This window comes from Microcebus murinus, chromosome 3 (genome assembly GCF_040939455.1).
Source record: "Microcebus murinus isolate Inina chromosome 3, M.murinus_Inina_mat1.0, whole genome shotgun sequence".
Taxonomy (NCBI): domain Eukaryota; kingdom Metazoa; phylum Chordata; class Mammalia; order Primates; family Cheirogaleidae; genus Microcebus; species Microcebus murinus.
In genome coordinates this window covers 2,860,912-2,883,394 of record NC_134106.1, presented here as the reverse complement: position 1 = coordinate 2,883,394, position 22,483 = coordinate 2,860,912, and the positions used below count along the sequence as shown (strand labels likewise).

The following is a 22,483-nucleotide window of genomic DNA, read 5'->3' as shown; positions in this document are numbered from 1 at the left end:
AAACAAGCATCTATTATACAAGGAAAATATACCTTTCTTTTGTATTAGAAAGAGTAGCTAAATAAATTATAGAATGGAATTTTCCCTATATTGTGCATTCAATAAATGTAAATGAATTAACAGATGTCACTATAAGAGTTGATTCCTATCTCAAATATATATCAAACATATTTTACTTTCATAATAAGATACACATAATTTTGATAAAATTTGAAATGGATGTCACTGTTGTACATACTTAAATATGTTATTATAATACCCTCAATTGAGTGTTTTTATTTCTCTTCAAATCCAGAACATATATACACAGACATATTTTGATATTTTCATAAATGCATATATTTGTGTAACTACCATCATGATCAAGATGTGGAACATGTCAATCTACCCAACAAAGACGGTCCTTCAGGGTCAATCCCCTCCCCCTCACATACACCACGGCAAGCATTGAATTGTTTATTGCCCTTACAGCCTTTTCTAGACTGTCATATTATGAAACTGTACCATATAGAATTTTTTTAATTTTTGGGTTTTCTTTCCTTAATGTATTTTAAATTCATTTATATACATACATACATACATATACACACAATCTATATATATCACTAGTTTATTTTCTTTATTGTTGCACAGTACCCAGTTTTATAAATATACCACAATTTATACATTCACTGGATGATAGACATTTAAGTTGTATGCAGTTTGTAATTTTTATGAATAAAGCTTTTAAAAACATCCAGGTACAGGTCTTTATGAGCTAAGACGTTTTCATTTTCTGTAGATAAATACTTAAGAACAAAATTACTAGATTATAAGTGGATTTTAGCTTCACTAAAGCTTTCCTAAAGTATTTTACAATTTTTCTTTTTCACCAATAATGTATGAGAGTTCCACTAGCTTCACATCCTTAATAACACTTGACATTATAAGACATTTTATTTTGTCATTCTAGCTGATGTGCTGAGGCCTTAATGCATATTTAATCTGTACTTCCCTAATTACTAATAATATGGAATCCATTTTTGTTTGTATTGTCCATTTCGATATCTTTTTTTGGAAAGTACCTGTTTGCCTACATTTTCAATATATTGTGTTCTTATTATTAACGTAAAAGAGTTTTGTTATTTATACTGGATACATTACATATTTGACACTAAGTATAGATAATTTAAAATATAATGGGCACCTGGGTTGTTTCCACAACTTTGCAATTGTGAATTGTGCTTCTATAAACATTTGAGTGCAGGTGTCTTTTTCATAGAGTGTCTTTTGTTCTTTTGGGTAGATGCCCAGTAATGGGATTGCTGGATCAAATGGTAGATCCACTTGTATCATTTTAAGGTATCTCCATATTGCTTTCTACAGAGGTTGAACTAGTTTTCAGTCCCATCAGCAATGTATGAGTATTCCTATCTCTCCACATCCACACCAATATTTACATTTGGGGACTTTTTAATAAAAGCCATTCTCACTAGAGATAAGTGAGATCTCATTGTGGTTTTGATTTGCATTTCCCTGATGATTAGAGATGTTGAGCACTTTTTAATATGTTTGTTGGCCATTACTCTATCTTCTTTTGGAAAGTTTCTGTTCATGTACTTCGCCGACTTTTCAGTAGGGTTGTTAGATTTTTCCTTGCTTATATTCCTGAGTTCTAAATAGAGTCTAGTTATCAGCCCTTTATCAGATGTGGAGCTTGCAAAAATTTACTCTGTGGGTTGTCTGTTTGCTCTCTTGATAGTTTCTTTGGCTGTGCAGAAGCTTTTTAATTTGATCAAGTCCCATTTATTTATTTTTGTTGATGCTGTGATTGCCTTTGGAGGTTTCTTCATAAATGCTTTGCCTAGGCCAATGTCTAGAAGAGTATTTCCAATGTTTTCCTCTAGAATTCTAATAGTTTCACACCTTAGGTTTAAGTGTGTTACCCAGCGTGAGTTGATTTTTGTGAGAGGTGAAAGGTGTGGATCCTATTTCAGTCTTCTACATGTGGCTATCCAGGTTTCCCAACACCATTTATTGAATAAGGATTCTTTTCCCCAGTGTATGTTTTTGTCTGCTTTTTCAAAGATTAGATGGCTATATGAGAATGCTTTTATATCTGGGTTCTCTGTTCTGTTCCACTGGTCAATGTTCCTGTTCTTGTGCCAGTCTCAAGAGTTTGAAGTCTGATAAAGTGATACCTCCTATTTTGTTTTTATTGCCTAAGATTGATTTTGCTATACGGCGTCTTCTCTGGTTTTATATGGAGTTTAAAATTATTTTTTTATATCTGTGAAAAATGATGATGGTATTTTAATAGGGATTGCATTGACTCTGTAGATCACTTTGGGGAGTATAGACATTTTAACAATGTTGATTCTGTAAACCCACGAGCATGGTATGGTCTTCCACCTGTTTACAACCTCTGCTATTTCCTTCTTAACTGTTTCATAGTTCTCCCTGTAGAGGTCTTTTACCTCCTTAGTTAAATATATTCCTAGGTATTTTATTTTCTTTGTTGCTATTTTGAAGGGAATTGAGTCTTTGATTTGGTTCTCACTTTTACTGTTGTTGGCGTATATGAATGCCTCTGATTTCTGTGTATTGATTTTGTATCCTGAGACTTTACTGAATTCATTTATCAATTCAAGGACTCTCTTGGTTGAATCCTTGGGGTTTTCTAAGTATAATATCATGTCATCAGCAAAGAGTGAGAGTTTGATCTCTTCTGGTCTCATTTGGATTCCCTTAATTCCATTCTCTTGTCTGATTGCTATAGCAAGGAATTCCAGCACTATGTTCAATAGAAGTAGAGATAGTGGGAAACCTTGCCTTGTTCCAGTTCTAAGTGGGAATGCTTTCAATTTTTCCCCATTCAGTATGATGTTGGCTGTGGGTTTGTCATATATGGCTTGTATCATTGTTAGGTAAGCCCCGTCTATGCCTATTTTGTTAAGCGTTCTTATCATAAAAGGTTGTTGAATTTTGTCCAGTGCTTTTTCTGCATCTATTGAGAGGATTATATGGTCTTTCTTTTTGCTTCTGTTTATATGGTGAATTACATTTATAGATTTGTGTATGTTGAACAATCCCTGCATCTCTGGGATGAAGCCCACTTGGTTCTGATTGATTATTTTCTTGATAAGCACCCAGATTTGGTTAGCTAGGATTTTGTTGAGAATTTTTGCATCTGTATTCATGAAGGATATTGGTCTATAGTTTTTTTTTTTCTTGCATCCTTTCCTGGTTTTGGTATCAGGGTTATGTTGGCTTCATAAAATGTGTTGTGGAGGATTCCATCCTTCTTGATGTTGTGGAATAATTTCTGCAGGATAGGCACCAGTTCTTCTTTGTAGGTGTGGTGAAATTCAGATGTCAAACCATCTGGTCTGGGACTTTTCTTTTTAGGAAGGATTTTTATTGCTGTTTCAATTTCAGTACTTGATATTGGTCTGTTCGGGAATTGTATTTTAATGATATATTTTCCTCTGTTTACTTTTGGTCTATTTATGTCATTATATTTAACACATGCTTATGTAGATAGTACAAAGTTGGTTCTTGGCCTCTCACATTTGATTTTAAGGTCTTCTAACATAATCAGCACCCTGTTCTTCCTTCTGCCTAGATTCTATTCCTCTGCTTGTTTCTTCATTTGTATCTTTATATATCTTTGCATTCTACTCTCCAACTTTAAACTTTAGTTAATTTAAGTAAAAAAATCTTAAGATATAAATATGAGATGTTCACTTGGTTTTGGCTAAATAAAGACATTGGCATCAACTCCAAGGTTATAGACTATTGGACTCATTAGATATTTTTAGCTTATTTTATAAAAGTGCATTAATTTTTTTCTGCTAATCCACATAATGGAGTCATTTTACTTATTATAGCTAATTTCTAACATCATTTTGCTTATTAAAAAGCCACTATGTTCACTGATGAAACTATAACATGTTTAATACTAAGTAGTAAAGCCTCTTGGTGTACCACATGTACAGTAGAAAGAACTTACAATAGTTTTCTCTCAAATTTGGACATTCAGGGTACATGCTAGCTGACCACCAACACTGGGCTATGAATAACTAAAATATAGATTAAGCTAACCCAGCAGAAAAGCACATATTCCCACATACTGACACATAAACACACACACTGAATAGTAGAGAAAAAAAATTACAGATCTTACAACACTTCCCTCTAGAATATGATATTTAGGATAATCAGGACTTGTCTGTTTCATCAGTGTGTTTTTACTTGCTACAATCATCTTCTAGGACATAGTAGGCACTCACCAATTATGCCTTGATCATCTTTATAAAATGCGGTTAATACTTCATCAGATCATTGAGCAGGTGCATGAGCAGAGGCTAGAACCCAGCAACAGACACCCCAGGGGAGAAACTCCTGCTCCAGCAGCTCCTGCAGACAGGACAGCACTGGACACAGAATAGGACCTTAACTCAGTTAGGGCTATGAGCTGGGAAACCCTGTGGAAGTTTCATCAAAGCCTTGATCCCTAAATGGTCTTATACCCAGTCTTTGGTGTAGAGGATTCTTATTATATATCTCAGTTTCTTTGGGGTCGTCACAATTCTTCTCTTTAACACTACAAACTGCTTCAGGGCAGAGATTGTGTCTTGTCCTCCTAGTTTTTACAATTCTTTTGATCAGTAAAAAGTGTATACTGTATATGAAGTCTGGATTTATTGTGTGAATGGTAAATAAGTGAAAAAAAAATCTCTGAATATCATTGGTCATTTCCAAGTACATAGATAATTATCATCCAAATTACTAGATTGAAACTGTGTTAGCATCAGCATGTCCTCTGAATGTTACCATTTTGGTTGAAGGGATTTTAAAAATATTTTTTAGAAATCCTTAATGACAGAGTTTTTTAAAAATGTAGAATGCAAAAAAATGAGTTCTGGTTAATTGATAGTTCTATTATATTGCCCTCCAGGTAACAGAATATATACACACATACACATACACACACATACATGCATACACACACACACACACACACATATACATACATACACACACTTTTTTTCCAAAAAAGCTTCCTTGTGCTAAATCACAGAAGACATTAATAAAGCATAGAGCACAAAGTGGAAAAATAAGCAAGTAGTCTGTTATCTTCCTCTTCTGAGGCTGAGTTGGGGCACAAAGGGTTTTATCCACAGCTTGAAAATCCAGGATAGTATGTGCTTTTCCTCTCAGTTCAGGGAGGCGCAAGCTTATGCAAGGACCAATTACCGTCTGTCTCTGTGCACACCCCTCCCCTCTCAAGAAACACATTTTGCCAACAGCTAACGTCTCCCGTGATTGATTCCCGGCAAACCTTTCAAAATGAATGTCACTCCAATCTTTAGAAGGGTATTTTTTTTTTTTTGGAATCATCAAAATCAAGTAATAGAAGTTCTTAAAAATAACTTTTATGCCAGAAGTTGAATAACTTTTTACAGCTTGTTTTTGTTTTTACCAGAATATGTAGAGAGAACTTAATGAGGTGCCATATGTCAAGTCTGGAGTCAGATTAAAAACAAATAATTAAAATATATCCCTTTTCCATCAAAACAGATTGCGATATGTTGGTGGAAGGAAGCTGAATCTGACATGTCATGTTTTCACAGCTTTTTTTTTCAATAAAAATCAGTCATATTGTTAGAAGTATTGTACTTGGAAGTTGCATTTTTTTCTTCCTGTGGAATAAAAAAAAAAAAAAAAACTGGGAACTTGAAACTGTGGAAAGTTTTAAGTCATAATTAATCGAACCTGTCACATCTATTAACCTGTCATAAGGAAATAAGGAAGGCACATATTTGGGGACATATGGGAACATCCGAGGAATATTCACTTGGCATTCAGACTCTGAGCGTAAGGGAAAGTTGGGAGGTTTCATGTGTGCTGACAGTGGGGTGTGTGTGTGTGTGTGTGTGTGTGTGTGTGTGTGTGTGTGTGTGCTTGTGTGTTTGGGCACAAATTCAGATTGACTTTATACAACAAATTAATCCTCAGTGAGGACAGACATTTTCCAGTGTTTTTTTTATTTATTTATTTTTTTACCCTTTAATGAAAGGTTGATATATTCTTCTTGACAATTTTTAACACTCTGGGCTCAATCTTCAGTATTTAAAAGCAGGAGCAGAACTTCTATAAATAATGAGATTTCTATTCTTACTTCCCAGCATGGTACAGAAATAAAGCCCCCAAGTCACTACTCTGGGCAGCCTCACCTGGGATGAGTGACCGCGTTTTCCCCAGGCAGTATTCGAGCAGGTGACCCTGCCGTGGAGCAGGGCACCTTCCAGGCTCCACCTGTGCCCGGCTGAGGAGGGGGCATCTCAGCAGGAGAGAGGACAGCCCGGGGGTGCCTTGCTGAGCAGACTTCAGGCAGGGGACTGCGGGAAACCTGGAAGCTCTCTCAGCTCTCACCTTTAATGAAGATGATCAAAAATAACAATACTTGCTGAGAAGGACGGTTGGGGAAGCTCAGGGAACACAGGTCAGTGCAGCTGGATTTAAGCAGAGGCAGATTTCTCATCCTAAGTGTGTTGACGCCCAGCCCTTTGATAGCCCACGTCCTTTCGGATCACAGGAGGAGCTACAGAAATCCGCTCGGAGGTCAGGATCGCAAGCTCAGGTCAAACTACTGGTGTTCGAGCCCTGGCTCCTCCACTGACCATGAGACCCTAAGTAAGTTAGTTAACTTCTCTGTGCCTCAGTTTCTCTACCTGCTAAACAAAGTGCTGATGTCATAAGGTTTTCAAATATAAATGATTTGAAGTTCTAAGCTTAAGGATAAGCAGATTAAGTGCTCTTATGTGGGTATTATTGTTGCTGCTCTCATGAATCAGCGCGGCTCCACCCAGTCCTTGTGAAATGATGCCCAGCAAGTGTCATCCTTGTAATGGATGTCATCCTTCCATTGGATGAAGGTGTCGTCCTTCTTGAAGGGAGAAGAGTCAGCATTTATTGAGCACTCACTTTCTTCCAGGTTTTATACTAAAAACTTTTCATATATTAATTCAATTAAATCTTACAGCAACCCCCAAGACACCTAACAATACTCTCATTTTACATCTGCCCTCTTTTATCCTAAAGATAACTGCAAATCTACAGTTTTAGAACCGTAAACGAGTCTTGATTATCTCCGAAGGAAGTTGTCCCTTGCATCGGTTGATTTCAACCTGCTTCAGAGGTACATATTCACCCACACACAAGCCTTTATCCCCATAATGATTCTAATCAGCGTGTCCCATTCCTGATCGTTTGCCTAAAATAAAACCCAGACTCGGTTTATTACGACCCATGCTGCCTCGCACGCGGACTTCCCCTGCGTGGTATTTTCTTCTTAACGACCATTAGCAGCAGCTGCTGTGAATTACAGTCTGCGCCAATGTCCCTCTAGGACAGGAACCAGAATGTTAGTCTTACGCTGTGACTGTGTCCTACGGTGACACACGTGCCCTGGACTGTGGCACCCGTGGAAGGTGTCCTGACGGCCGGCCGGAGGACACTGACGTTGACAGCCGAGGCAGTGGTGTCCCAGGGAGACCAGCATAACTGGTTTCCAAAATATCCACATGCAGGAGGAGAGTTACCAGGGCGATCTAATCCCCGTCTCACCTCCTCGCGCCCTGGGGACAGCAACAAGGAAGCGGGACCTGGGAGGAACCACCTGTTGCCTCAAGTGCACCAGGCAAGGGGAGGCTAATTGGGCTCGAGGTCTAATTGCGCTCAGGCTCTGGGGCTTTCAGCTGTTGTTAGTTTGGATGCCAATTAAGCTCTCATTTCCTCTTTCATAAGAGAAGTCTTCTGAGGAAATGACGGTTTTATTTCTTTTCAAGGTGGCCAGTCTCCCTTATTGACCCTTTGTTTTATTGTGAGCCACTTAATGCCCTGTTGGCTGAGAGAGAATTAGGCTCGATTCCTAGACACAAGTGAAATAAAACAATATCCCTTCTGCAGAGCTGTGAATCTACCTGTTAATCCTAAAAAAAAAAAAAAAAAAAAAAAAAAAAAAAAAAAAACGAAGTCAAAGAAGGCTAAAACTGGCTAGCTCACAAGCACATTATGTTTTATTGCTCCAAAGAAAACAGAGGGTCTTGCCAAGACAGTAAGACCTGAAACAAACTTAGACAAGGCAAAATCATGCAATATTCTGCGGAGGTTTTTAGGTTTTGTCCAGTGGGGAGGGGTGTGGTGGCTGCAATGGTTAGTTAGGCTCTGCCCAATCTGAACATACACTTCTGACAACAGGGGCAAAAGAAGAAATTTGCTTGGAAAAGGCACATTTTATTGTCTCTAAGGAGAACGATATATAAAAGATCAATAAAGCCACTAATTTTTTTTTCTGAAAGTAGGATGCTCATTTTTAACTGTTTTATATTAAAAATACATTTAATGGACTTAATTTTTAAAATACACTTGGCTAAGATAATATTATATTTTCTGGTCCAGTCCAGATGCCTCTCGCTTTCTTTGACCGTAAGGTAAGCGTCAGCCCCCTCCCTGTGTACGCATAGCCAGATCCCAGAGACACTCGAAGTAGAGAAATTGTGTCAGCTCGAATTCCTGCCAGAAATAGAAGCTCTGGTCCCCTCAGGGGTCCTGGAGAGAAAATACGTGACATTCTCAACACTCCGACTGCTCTTCTAGGAGAAGGAAGTTATTTACCTGCTTGGCGAGACTGGACTCTGGGTGGCCGTGCTCGCATTGGAGACACGTCTTGGCCCCTCCGTGGGCTCCATCCTCCTGCAGAACCAGGTGCTGGTCTCTGCCTCCACCTCCCCCACCCGTAACGCCCACCAGGAGAGGACTCGGTCCCTTATGGCGACACCTTACCTGTGACCAGGATGTCTACAATCCCAGTCAAAAATGTGCCCAATCAGAAAGTTAGAAGGCACTCTATCTTAACATAGACAACATCAAGTTATAAACCTCAAATACACACAACAAAATTTATTGAGTAAACAAAACAAAACCCCCAAACAGAAAATCAGTCTGTCCACTCAGACCGTGGACTGCAGGCGGAGAACTCCTCTTTTAGAAATGCCCTTGCCAACCGGGTCTCTATTTGAAGACGAATAGGGCCACACCATGCTCACTCTTCACTGGGAGCGGCGGTCCCCGACCTTTTTGGCACCAGGGACCGGTTTCGTGGCAGACAGTTGTTCCATGGATGGGGTGGGGGTTGGGGAACATGTGATGTGTGACACCCAGGTGGTGATGCATGACCCTGTTTTCCTAACAGGCCACCAACCGGCACCGGGCTGCAGCCTGAGGGGTTGGGGACCGCAGACCGGGAGGACTCTACCGAAGGTGGCACAAAGCAGCCAACATCGCCACACTCTCTGGATGTTTCCTGCCACTTATCTCCATTCTGCGGTCACAGCCGGTGCTTGGCTGTGAGTGCCCAGAGTCCAACAGGCTACAGTTTCCCAGGCGTTTTACACTGGCCCAAAATGGCCTCTAGTTTCCGGGCTGCAGTGGCTGCGTCCTGCTGACCTGTCAGAGTTATGCAGACGCTCTGGGCTCTGGATGACGGTCCCTTGTCATTCATATATACAAATGCTGGGAACTGGGCATTCAAAGACAAGTAAAATAAAATGCATTCTGTCCTCTAAACCAAATAAGCTTTAAATCCAGACTGAGTGAGCTCAGTTAACGATTCCTACGCTTTTCCGAACGTGTTTTAGAGGGCGTCTTCTACCCCTGCACGGAAGCCTCATTACGGAGTCGGGAAACCTCAGGCTGCGGGGGGTGGGAGGGTGTTAGTTTCCCAGGGCTGCTGTACCAAAGTCCTGCAGACCACGTGTTTGAACAACAGGGAGGGGTCTGCTCCATGCTTGCCCCCAGCTCCTGGTGACTTGGTGGCAATCTCTGGTGTTCCTCGGCTTAGAGACACTTCACCCCAATTTCTGCCCTCATCTTCACATGCATTATCCCTCTGTGTGTGTGTGTGTGTGTGTGTGTGTGTGTGTGTGTGTGTCAAATTTTCCTTTTATATAAGGACTCGGTCATACTGGATTAGGGCCCGCCCTGACGACTTTATCTTAACTAATTGCACCTGCAAAGACCCTGTGTCCAAATAAGGCCACTTGCCCAGGTGGTGGGTATCAGGACCTGGAAAACTTGGGGGCAGACACGATGCAACCCATGACAGATGGATCTTCAAGGTTTAGTTATGATGATTTCCTGACTCACGTCCAGCACCCTCTGTGACATCATTGCCAACGTTCCCATTGGCCTCTGCGCCATCACCCCTGGTGGTGATGAAGTCACTGCTGCGTGCAGCCAGGGCGTCCATGGGGAAGTTTGGACAGAAAGATGATTCCGAGTCCTAGTGAGTGTACATTTCTCTTGTCACCCCACTGTGCTCTGCGTAGGGACCTACACAGGAGGCAGAAGACCGGGGTGCCTGGGGACCTCCTATAGGGATGTCACTGGAAGACAGGAGCTCTCCCAAACTTAAGTAAAGTGAAGCTTTCATCTTAGGTGAGAACAGCTAATATGTTACTTCTACAGCTCTCTGTGTATTTTGGATAATCACACTATGGGTTATTTTCTAATACAGAACAAGATTTTGCAGGCGTGGGTGTCAATAAATTACTTTTATAGCTCTCTTACAAGTAGCAGCTCCACTTGCTGGCACAGACCAATTGCAGTGATGCACATGCTTAAGCCATGCGAGGAAAAGTCATGCAGAGTTTTGATATTTAACATGTGTGTGTGGGGGGGATCATTTTTTTCCTAGAATCTTCTAAAAATGTGACAAGTGATCAGTAACCAGTGCTTCTTAGGTTCAACCACACGGCCAAACTGCCATACGGTCATGTATACCCACACAGCCGGGTTGAGATTCATCTAAAAACACAAGGGCTATTTTCTCAAAAAAAACAAAAAACAACAATAACAAAAAAAAATCCAAAAAGCAGATAACATTGCCCTCCACAGCAGAACATTGACATTCCATAGTGAGTGTCTTCACAAGGCGAAGCCTAATGCACTGTCACTGGACAAGAGCAAGGAAGAGCACCAATAGTCCATAGTCTAATTCACATGTGAGTAAAGAATAAAAAAGAAAAAAAAAATGTGTGTATGGGGGGGAAGGGGGGATAGATAGTAGAGCAAGAAAGATAAAAAAAATGGGGTGTTCTGGGAAAGCAATTACTCTTATTGTGTAATGGTTGGTTGTTAAAAGCTTCTTATCATGATGTAACCCTAAATCCAGCAAGTGTGCAATGCAGTTATTTATGATGCGAATAGGTCTCTACATGAAGATATTTCTTCATCCACAAGGTTCTTCCAGGCTGACTTGGCTGTCAGAGATGGCTGCATTTCCACTGGACTGAAAGTGGCCCCTTTGACGAGAGACCAGAGTCTTTTCTGTGACGGAACACACGTGTTTATATAGAGGAAAGCACAACTCTTGCGTGGATCCCCCTACACTTGTGCTTACCAGGCTTTGATGTTGTAATGCAGCCAAGAAGAAATGCCACAAAGAAATGGTCATGAAATAACAATTACATATCAATGAGAAAAATAAAAGGCAAAGATGATTATCCTTTCAAACGTTTTACTCCACTGTTAGCTTTCCTAAATGCGACATAAAATCCATCACTGAAAATCTGAACGTTGGCTCCATCGTCTGGTTGGCAAGGGCTGCTGGGCGAAGGACCGGAGGCGGAAAAAGGCTCCTCCCAGCCGAGCCTGTCTGGATCCCAGGGAAGGGGACAGCTGGATCTCAGGCTTCTGTCCCCCCCCCCAACATTTCCCCCACATGTTCACAAGGCACATTCTCTGTAACATGATCATTTCGATGGATGGAGAAAATGAATTTGAGAAAAATCTATTTTTAAAAAAACTCAGCAAATTAAGAATGAAAGGGACCTTGATAAAGAATATCTACAAGAACCCACGGTCAACATCATACTTAATGGGGAGGGACTGAAAACTTTCCCCTAAGATCAGGAATACGGCCAAGATGCCCTGCCTCACCGTTAGTACTCGCCAATATACAGAGGTCAATTGCATTTTTTTTAATATCAGGAATGGACAATTTGAATTTGAAATTTAAAAATAAACGCCATTTGCAATAACACCCAAAACTGAAATGCTTGGGTATAAATAGGACAAAATATGTTCGGGATCAGTAAATACAAAACCACAAATCTCTAATGAAAGAAAGTGAAGAATAAGTGGAGAGATGGTCTGTGCTCATGGGTTGGAAGGTGCGATATCGCGAAGATGGCGAGGCTTTCTAAATTGAACTAGAGAGTCTATGAAATCCTGATCGAAATCCCTGCGAGCTATTTTGCAGAGATCTGCAAGCTGGTCTGCAAAGGAGCTGGAACAGCCAACGCCACACTGAAGAAGAGCATGTTCGCCAGCACCAGCCACTTTCAAGACACTGCAATGCTGTATTAACGAAGACAGATATCGCTGAAGAAACAGACACACAGGAAAGTTAAACCCAAAGGGCATCCTAGAAATAAATCCACATAAACACAGTAGTGATTTTTGACAAAAGTGCCAAGGCATTTCATTTCAGAAGGGCTAGTCTTTTCAGCAAACGGCGCTGAAACATTTAAATGTTCGTGTGATTGAAAAAGTTGAACCTAGACACAAACTTCACATCTTAAACAAAAATTAAATCAAAATATATCATAGAACTAATGTAAATGTAAGACTATAAAACTAGAAGAAAACATAGGAGAATGTATATGTGAGGTTGAATTTGATTATGAGTTTTTATGTATAATACCAATATCAAGATATGGTAAAGGAAAAAACTGATAAGCTGGATTTTCTTAAAATTCGAAACTTCAGCTTAGGGAAAGACACCGTTTAGAGAATCAAAAGGCAAGCCACAGGCCTAGAAAACATATACGCAAAACACATATTTGATAAAAGTGTGGTTTTTGAGATATACAAAGAATTTTCAAACCTTAATAATAAAACTTAATGATATTTCAATAAAAATTCAGAACAAAATCCCAATTAATAAATGGTCAAAAATCTGAGTAGCATCTCACAAAGAAGGTATGCAGGTGGCACAGAAGCATAAGAAACAGTGTTTAAAATTATTTGTCATTGGGAAAATGCAAATTAAAGAAATAATGAAAGACACCTATTAAGATGATTAAAATTTAAAAAACCAATAATACCAATTGCTAGTAAGAATTCATGCAAGAGGGATTTTCACTCGTTGTTGGTAGGAAATAAAAAAGGTACACTCGTTTTAGAAAACAGTTGGGCAGCTTTTTAGGAAGCTAAACATAGTCTTACCATACAATCCAACAATCAATCACACTCCTAGGTATTTACCAACTGATTTGAAAACTTATGTTCACATAACGCCATGCGCAGGAATGTTTATAGCAGCTTTATAATTACCCCAAACTGAAACAACCAAGATAACCTACGTTGGTGAGTGAATAAACAAAATCTGGTGCAGCTTTACTATAAAATACTATTTAGCAATAAAAAGGAATGAACTGTTATGGTACACAAAGACACGAATCTTATACTCAAGTTTCTGAGTGAAAGTAGCTGTCCCATGACTGTTTATGGATGATTCCATTTGCATGTCATTCTTAAAAAAGGAAAGGCTACAGAAATGATTAAGAGATCAGTATTTCCCAAGGGATGGTGGTAGAGAGAAGTACTAGGTGAAGCCTGGGAAATGTTTCAGGGCAGTGGAACTATCCTGTATCACACTGTAATGATGGGTACACGACATTATGTGTCCTCTCTGCCAAAACCTGTAGAACTCTAAAGCACGAAGATTGAACTATCAAATCAAAACAAAGTTATGATGTGGAGAAATGCAAACACAGAATGCAGAATGTGACAAAACGATCCAACTATATTTTAAACGTATGGGAATAAAACCTCACTAAAGGGGTTACAAATTAGCAAAGGACTTGAATAGACATTTCTCCAAACAAATAGCCAAATGTCTAATAAGCACATGAAAAGATGCTCAACATCCGCAATCATTAAAGAAATGCAAATTAAAACTCCCACAAGATTCTACTTACCACCCATTGGAATGTCTACTATCATAAAAACAGAAAATAAGGCCAGGAGCGGTGGCTCACGCCTGTAATCCTATCACTCTCAGAGGCCGAGGTGGGAGGATCACTTAAGGTCAGGTGTTAGAGACCAGCCTGAGAAAAGTGAGACCCCCCCTACCTCTCCAAAATTAGAAAAATTAGCCAGGCATGGTGGTGGGCGCCTGTCGTCCCAGCTACTCGGGAGGCTGAGGCAGGAGGATCACTTGAGCCCAGGAGTTGGAGATTACAGTGAGCTATGATGACACCACTGCACTCTAGCCCAGGTGACAGACAGAGTGAGGTCCTATCTCAGAAAAAAAGCTGGAGAAGACGTGGAGTAATCAGAACCTTTATGCATTGTTGTTGATGAGGATGCAAAATGGCTCAGCCGCTGAGGAATACGGATGGCAGTTACTCAAAAAATTAAACACAGAATTACCATAGGGATTGTGGGTTGCTGGGCGGCCCCGACAGAAAGAGGCGAGGAAGAGTAGTGCGAGTACCTGAATAAGCTTCCAAAACGATGCCCACACCAGTTATTCTGTTAAAAGAGGGGACTGATAGCTCCCAAGGAATTCCCCAGCTCGTGAGCAACATCAGTGCCTGCCAGGTGATTGCTGAGGCTGTAAGAACTACCCTGGGTCCCCGCGGCATGGATAAGCTTATTGTGGATGGCCGAGGCAGAGCAACAATTTCTAACGATGGGGCCACAATTCTGAAACTCCTTGATGTTGTGCATCCGCAGCAAAGACTTTAGTGGACATTGCCAAATCCCAAGACGCTGGGGTTGGTGATGACACCTCCTCAGTGACCTTGCTGGATGCAGAGTTTCTGAAGCAGGTGAGGCTGTACTTGGAGGAAGGTTGGCGTCCCCAGATCATCATTCGAGCTTTCCGCACAGCCACCCAGCTGGCAGTTAACGAGATCAAAGAGATCGATCGCTGTGACTGTGAAGAAGGCGGATGAAGTGGAACAGAGGAAGCTGCTGGAAAAGTGTGCGGTGACTGCTCTGAGTTCCAAGCTTCCCTCCCAGCAGAAAGCCTTCTCTGCTAAGATGGTGGTTGATGCGGCGATGATGCCCGGTGATTTGCTGCAGCTTAAAATGACTGGAATCAAGAAGGTACAGGGTGGTGCCCTAGAGGATTCTCAGCTGGCAGCTGGTGTTGCATTCAAGAAGACTTTCTCTCATGCTGGGTTTGAAGTGCAACCCAAAGAGTACCAGAATCCCATGATTGCCCTTTTAAATGTTGAGCTGGAGCTGAAAGCTGAGAAAGACAGTGCCGAGGTCAGAGTCCACTCAGTTGAGGATTATCAGGCAATTGCTGATGCTGAGTGGAACGTTCTCTATGACAAGTTAGAGAGGATCCATCATTCTGGAGCCAAAGTCGTCTTGTCCAAACTCCCCATTGGAGATGTGGCCACCCAGTACTTTGCTGACAGGGGCGTGTTCTGTGCTGGCCGAGTACCTGAGGAGGATCTGAGGAGGACAGTGATGGCCCGTGGAGGCTCAATCCAGACCAGTGTGAATGCTCTGTCAACAGATGTGCTGGGTCGCCGCCAGGTGTTTGGAGAGACCCAGATTGGCGGCGAAAGGTACAATTTTTTCACTGGCTTCCCCAAGGCCAAGACATGCACCTTCATCCTCCGTGGCAGTGCTGAGCAGTTTATGGAGGGAACAGAGCGGTCCCTGCATGATGCCATCATGATCGGCAGGAGGGCCATCAAGAATGTTTCAGTGGTGGCTGGTGGCGGGGCCGTTCAGATGGAGCTCTCCAAGTGCCTGCGGGATTACTCAAGGACTATTCCTGGAAAGCAGCAGCTGTTGATTGGGGCCTATGCCAAGGCCTTGGAGATTATCCCACGCCAGATGTGTGATAATGCTGGCTTTGATGCCACAAACACCCTCAACAAGCTGCGGGCTCGGCATGCCCAGGGGGGCGCATGGCATGGGGTGGACATCAACAACGAGGGCATTGCTGACAACTTTCAGGCCTTCGTGTGGGAGCCAGCTATGGTGCAGATCAATGCCCGGACAGCAGCCTCAGAGGCGGCGTGCCTCATCGTGTCCATAGATGAAACCATTAAGAACCCCCGCTCGACTGTGGACGCTCCCCCAGCAGCTGGCCGGGGCCGAGGTCGTGGCCGTCCCCTTTGTGAGGCATCCCACTCATCACGTGACTGGCGGGCTGTAGGGTGCACTTAGTCTCCCTGGCTTGGTTAATTGGTGTTACAAGGAAAGGGTATTAATTGGCCCATTCTATTCTCACTGGACGTTATTTAAATAAAACTTAAGACTTCGAAAAAAAAAAAAAAAAAAAGAATTACCGTAGGATCCAGGAATTACCCTTCTGGATATACAGCACAGAAAACTGGAAGCAGGGCCTCTGTGAGGCATGCGCGCGTCCATGCTCATGGCAGCCTTACTCACGATAGTCAGAACATGGGAACAACGCAAGCATGCATTGGTGAATGAGTGGACAAGCAGAACGCGGCATGCAGATACAGCGTACCGTTTATTGTTCGGCCTTAAGAAAGAAGCAAATTCTGACATAGGCTACAAAAGAGATGAAACGTGAAGACATTTTGCTCAGTGAAATAGCCCAATCACAAAATGACAAGCCCTGTATAAGCCCACTTAAATACGGTGAGTAGAATAGTCACAGTCACAGAGACAGAAAGTATTACGGCAGCTGTCTTGTCAGGAGTCTGGGGGTAGGGGTGGGGAGTTAGTGTTTGAGGTATGGGTGCAGAATTTCAGATTGACAGGATGAAACGTGTCCCCAATATGGACGGTAGCCATGGCTGCAGAGCACCATAAATGTATTTAACTCCACTGGACTCTGTGCTCAAAAATGGTTAAGAAGTAAAGTTTACGTTATGTGTATTTTACCACACTGAAAACAATTTTTAAAAGCGTGTTACCAAGAAACTTATTTTAAGTATAAGAACACAGAATAATTAAAAATGAAAGGACATAAAAGACAAAATATACAGACATTTACCAAAGACAGCTGAAATAAAAGAACAGATTTACTAATGTCAGAAAAAATGATTTTAAGTGAAAAAAGACTAATGGAGACAGAAAGAGGCCTTTGTCAATGATACAGACGCTAACCCAATAGAAAGTTATCACAATCCTGCATCTGTAGGAACCCATACATAGTTTCAAGAAAATCCATATACACAGTTTCTTTAAAACATAGAAAATATAAGCAAATAAAAGGAAGAAAATAATAATAAAACCCAAAAGGTCAATGGAATAGAAGGTATACAAAAAATAGAGCAAACAAAGCCTTAGTGTGTTCTTTGAAAATATTAATTCAATTAAGCCACTGGCTATATATATATATATATATATATATATATATATATATATATGAAAACAAGAGAAAAGAAAAATGGGATGGGCAGTTCTAGGGTTAATTCACTATTTTGATTATTTCAAGGCATCTGGTCCTTTTTTGATTACAAAGTAGCTGCTACTGCTCCAGGCATCCCATCCTCAAAGAACTGTGATCAGAGGCATTCAACAGAATTGAGGGTTTCTCCTCATCTACTCTATGCTATCAAAAGAAAATTCTTTCCCAGAATTAAACTAATAAAACATCATTTTATATGCCATTGGTCAGAATGAGGGTTACATGCCTCCTGCAGCAGAGACTATAAACATATACCATGACCTCCAAGGTCCCTCACCTCTATTTTGAAATTTTTCAGTGATCTACAAAGAAGAGCAACAATACTGTGTTTACTGTGTTTCCTCGAAAATAAGACCTACCCGTAAAATAAGCCCTAGCAGGATTTCTAAGCATTTGTGCAATAGAAGCCCCACCCCGAAAATAAGCCCTAGTGACGGGCGTGGCCACGCAGCGCATCTGCACAACCCATGCATTTCGTCGCGGAGTGTGAAAGAAGGCGAGCAGCCCTTCTCATCTGCCCCATGAGAGCTCTAGTGCTCGACATAAGAGATTAGGGCCAATGGTTCTAAAGGAAATAGAGTCGCAAGGAATTCAGGATGGAATTCCGGGTTTGGAGAGTTATGATGATGTTCCAGAAGAAGATGACTTAACTATATTTGAATCAATGTATATTGCTGTACTGTACTTTAAAAATACGACACATCCCCTGAAAATAAGGCCTAGGGTGTCTTCTTGAGGAAAAATAAATATAAGACCCTGTCTTATTTTCCGGGAAACGCGGTAGTGTGTGGGTAGGCAAACAATATTCTCCGCCACGTTTAGCATTCTTCTCAGCTACACGAGTAAACTGTTCTTTTGCAAAGCTGGAGTTGGTCCTCATTTGCAACTAGACTGGTTCAGGCCGGTACAAACTAGACCCTTCTTATCCAGTCCTTGGGAATAAAAAAAATGTATGCACTCTCTATAAACCAGTCACAGCCATTAAAAACATTGCTCTTTCTCTGCCAGCCATTCCTATATATGTTGTTATACATTTTTATATATAATATAGCTGTACTTATTTTACAATATTTTATAATGCAAAGGCAATGTTTTTTACCCTGATATATGGATACGATGAGCATACAGGTAAACAAAATGCAATTCCACTTAAGAAGTAGTTCCAGCTGACCGCCAGGGACCGAAGACCCTGCTATGTGATGAACACACCGGCCAGCAGGTGCTCTCAGTCCGTGAGGTGCACAAAACCATTCCAATGTACCGAGGTGGGTGCTACGCTGGAAGCATGCAGAGCAGGGGTCCTCAAACTTTTTAAACAGGGGGCCAGTTCACTGTCCCTCAGACCATTGGAGGGCCGGACTACAGTTTTAAAAACCTATGAACAAATTCCTATGCACACTGCACATGTCTTATTTTGAAGTAAAAAAACAAACGGGGCCGGGCACAGTAGCTCACGCCTGTAATCCCAGCACTCTGGGAGGCCGAGGTGGGCCAGATTGCTCAAGGTCAGGGGTTCAAAGCCAGCCTGACCCAGAGTGAGACCCCATCTCTACTATAAATAGAAAGAAATTAATTGGCCAACTAATAAATATAGAAAAAATTAGCCGGGCATGGTGGCGCATGCCTGTAGTCCCAGCTACTTGGGAGGCTGAGGCAGGAGGATCGCTTGAGCCCAGGAGTCTGAGGTTGCTGGGAGCTAGGCTGATGCCACGGCACTCACTCTAGCCTGGGCAACAAAGCGAGACTCTGTCTCAAAAAAAAAAAAAAAAAAAAAAAAAAAACAACGGGCAGAAACACGGGCCGCAGTTTGAGGACGCCTGGTGTAGAGGAGCTAAGAGAGGACAGACATGGATGCAAGAAAAATAGGAAACATGTTCCTGGAAGAGATGCACCGGCTAAACATACACATCCTGGCGGCTGATCACGGGCTTTTTCTTGCTGTAAAATTTGTCCAAATAGAAACAGACACCGGCTAGTGTTGGGTGGCTCATGCTTGGACGCACTGGCACTGCCCGCTTAGGACGGGAGTCTGACGTGAACGGGTTACCTTGGAGCGGTGGCACACAAAACGTGGATGCTGTGATTGAACCAGAAATGCATTTGGATGCCCTGTGTATCGTATAGTCTGTTTCCTACACAAATCTGGTTAAAGCAAACAGCAAAGATATTTTTGAGAAAATAGAAATTGGGAACATAAATTCAGTCCGGCTGACGTTAGACTCTGCTCCTGTCAAGCCAAAGAGGATTTTAATGCTTCTTGCCTGCAAAGTATTAGTGAGGAATCTGTCCAAACAGTAAAAAATAAAATCCCACAGTCATTAAATCAAAGTGATTAGAACTCCGGTGAGGGGTGGAAGTGGAGTGACGCGTCCTTCCTCACTGGGCGCTATCGGCTGGCTGCGGTGTTTGAAAATCCATGACTTCAGATGTGGAATTGCAGCCAGATATTATCATTGTGTGTGTGTGTGTGTGTGTGTGTGTGTGTGTGTGTCACACAGGTTACATCAATTACATTTGGTTTTTTATGTAGAAATGAATCGTATAGTAAAATTTGATTTTCAAAAACCATATGCTGATCTTTTGATTGCAGCCTCTAGGAGTAAACCATGTATACATCAGGAGTCAGCTGTGTGTACATCAGGAGTCAGTTGTGTATACATCAGGAATTAGTTGTGTACATCAGGAGTTAGTTGTGTGTACATCAGGAATTAGTTGTGTATACATCAGGAGTTAGTTGTGTACACATCAGGAGTCAGTTGTGTACACATCAGGAGTTAGTTGTGTGTACATCAGGAGTCAGTTGTGTACACATCGGAAGTTAGTTGTGCATACATCAGGAGTTAATTGTGTACACATCAGGAGTTAGTTGTGTATACATCAGGAATTAGTTGTGTATACATCAGGAATTAATTGTGTACATCAGGAGTTAGTTGTGTACACATCAGAAGTTAGCTGTGTGTACATCAGGAGTTAGTTGTGTGTACATCAGGAGTCAGTTGTGTACACATCAGGAGTTAGTTGTGTGTACATCAGGAGTTAGTTGTGTGTACATCAGGAGTCAGTTGTGCATACATCAGGAGTTAATTGTGTACACATCAGGAGTTAGTTGTGTGTACATCAGGAGTCAGTTGTGTACACATCGGAAGTTAGTTGTGCATACATCAGGAGTTAATTGTGTACACATCAGGAGTTAGTTGTGTATACATCAGGAATTAGTTGTGTATACATCAGGAATTAATTGTGTACATCAGGAGTTAGTTGTGTACACATCAGAAGTTAGCTGTGTGTACATCAGGAGTTAGTTGTGTGTACATCAGGAGTCAGTTGTGTACACATCAGGAGTTAGTTGTGTGTACATCAGGAGTTAGTTGTGTGTACATCAGGAGTCAGTTGTGTATACATCAGGAGTCAGTTGTGTACACATCAGGAGTTAGTTGTGTGTACATCAGGAGTTAGTTGTGTGTACATCAGGAGTCAGTTGTGTACACATCAGGAGTTAGTTGTGTGTACATCAGGAGTCAGTTGTGTACACATCGGAAGTTAGTTGTGCATACATCAGGAGTTAATTGTGTACACATCAGGAGTTAGTTGTGTATACATCAGGAATTAGTTGTGTATACATCAGGAATTAATTGTGTACATCAGGAGTTAGTTGTGTACACATCAGAAGTTAGCTGTGCATACATCAGGAGTTAGTTGTGTGTACACATCAGGAGTTAGTTGTGTGTACATCACGAGTTAGTTGTGTGTACATCGGGAGTTAGTTGTGTACACATCAGAAGTTAGTTGTGCATACATCAGGAGTTAATTGTGTACACATCAGGAGTTAGTTGTGTGTACATCAGGAGTTAGTTGTGTGTACATCAGGAGTCAGTTGTGTATACATCAGGAGTCAGTTGTGTACACATCAGGAGTTAGTTGTGTGTACATCAGGAGTTAGTTGTGTGTACATCAGGAGTCAGTTGTGTACACATCAGGAGTTAGTTGTGTGTACATCAGGAGTTAGTTGTGTGTACATCAGGAGTCAGTTGTGTACACATCAGGAGTTAGTTGTGTGTACATCAGGAGTCAGTTGTGTACACATCGGAAGTTAGTTGTGCATACATCAGGAGTTAATTGTGTACACATCAGGAGTTAGTTGTGTATACATCAGGAATTAGTTGTGTATACATCAGGAATTAATTGTGTACATCAGGAGTTAGTTGTGTACACATCAGAAGTTAGCTGTGCATACATCAGGAGTTAGTTGTGTGTACACATCAGGAGTTAGTTGTGTGTACATCAGGAGTTAGTTGTGTGTACATCAGGAGTTAGTTGTGTACATCAGGAGTTAGTTGTGTGTACATCAGGAGTTAGTTGTGTACATCAGGAGTTAGTTGTGTGTACATCACGAGTTAGTTGTGTGTACATCGGGAGTTAGTTGTGTACACATCAGAAGTTAGTTGTGCATACATCAGGAGTTAATTGTGTACACATCAGGAGTTAGTTGTGTGTACATCAGGAGTTAGTTGTGTGTACATCAGGAGTTAGTTGTGTACATCAGGAGTTAGTTGTGTGTACATCAGGAGTTAGTTGTGTGTACATCGGGAGTTAGTTGTGTACACATCAGGAGTTCTCAGGTGTTTGACATTTGCCTGGTGGATTGTTAGTGTAGAATGCTTCCCCAGCTTGGGATTCTGGTATGTTGTATCCACCGAACTCGCATGAGAGCGTGGAAAGCCCATTCTCTATGCTGAGTGTAGTCTCCCCACCAAAGGACAGGGGAAGACGCAGCAGAGCCAGCGGCCGCAGATGCTTCATGAATGAGAGCGGCGCTGCATCGTGCGTTCGGTGGCCGAATGGCTGGTGACTTTCTCTGTTAAGCAGACTTTAACATTGCAAAGTTTTCTTCACATCTATTCTTAACCCTGAATTACAATGTATATGGAAGAGTATACAATACAAATAAACTGAGACAATCCAAAAAAATTCCAAAAATGCAAAACAAAATTAATCGTGAAAGTATTCCCTGAATGAATT

The 22,483-nt window shown here is 41.4% G+C and overlaps 1 pseudogene; it reads left to right on the top strand.

The window, feature by feature from the left end:
• Nucleotides 1-14,568: 14,568 nt before the first annotated feature.
• Nucleotides 14,569-16,356, top strand: LOC105870531 (T-complex protein 1 subunit eta pseudogene; annotated as a pseudogene).
• The last annotated feature ends 6,127 nt before the right edge of the window (nt 16,357-22,483 follow it).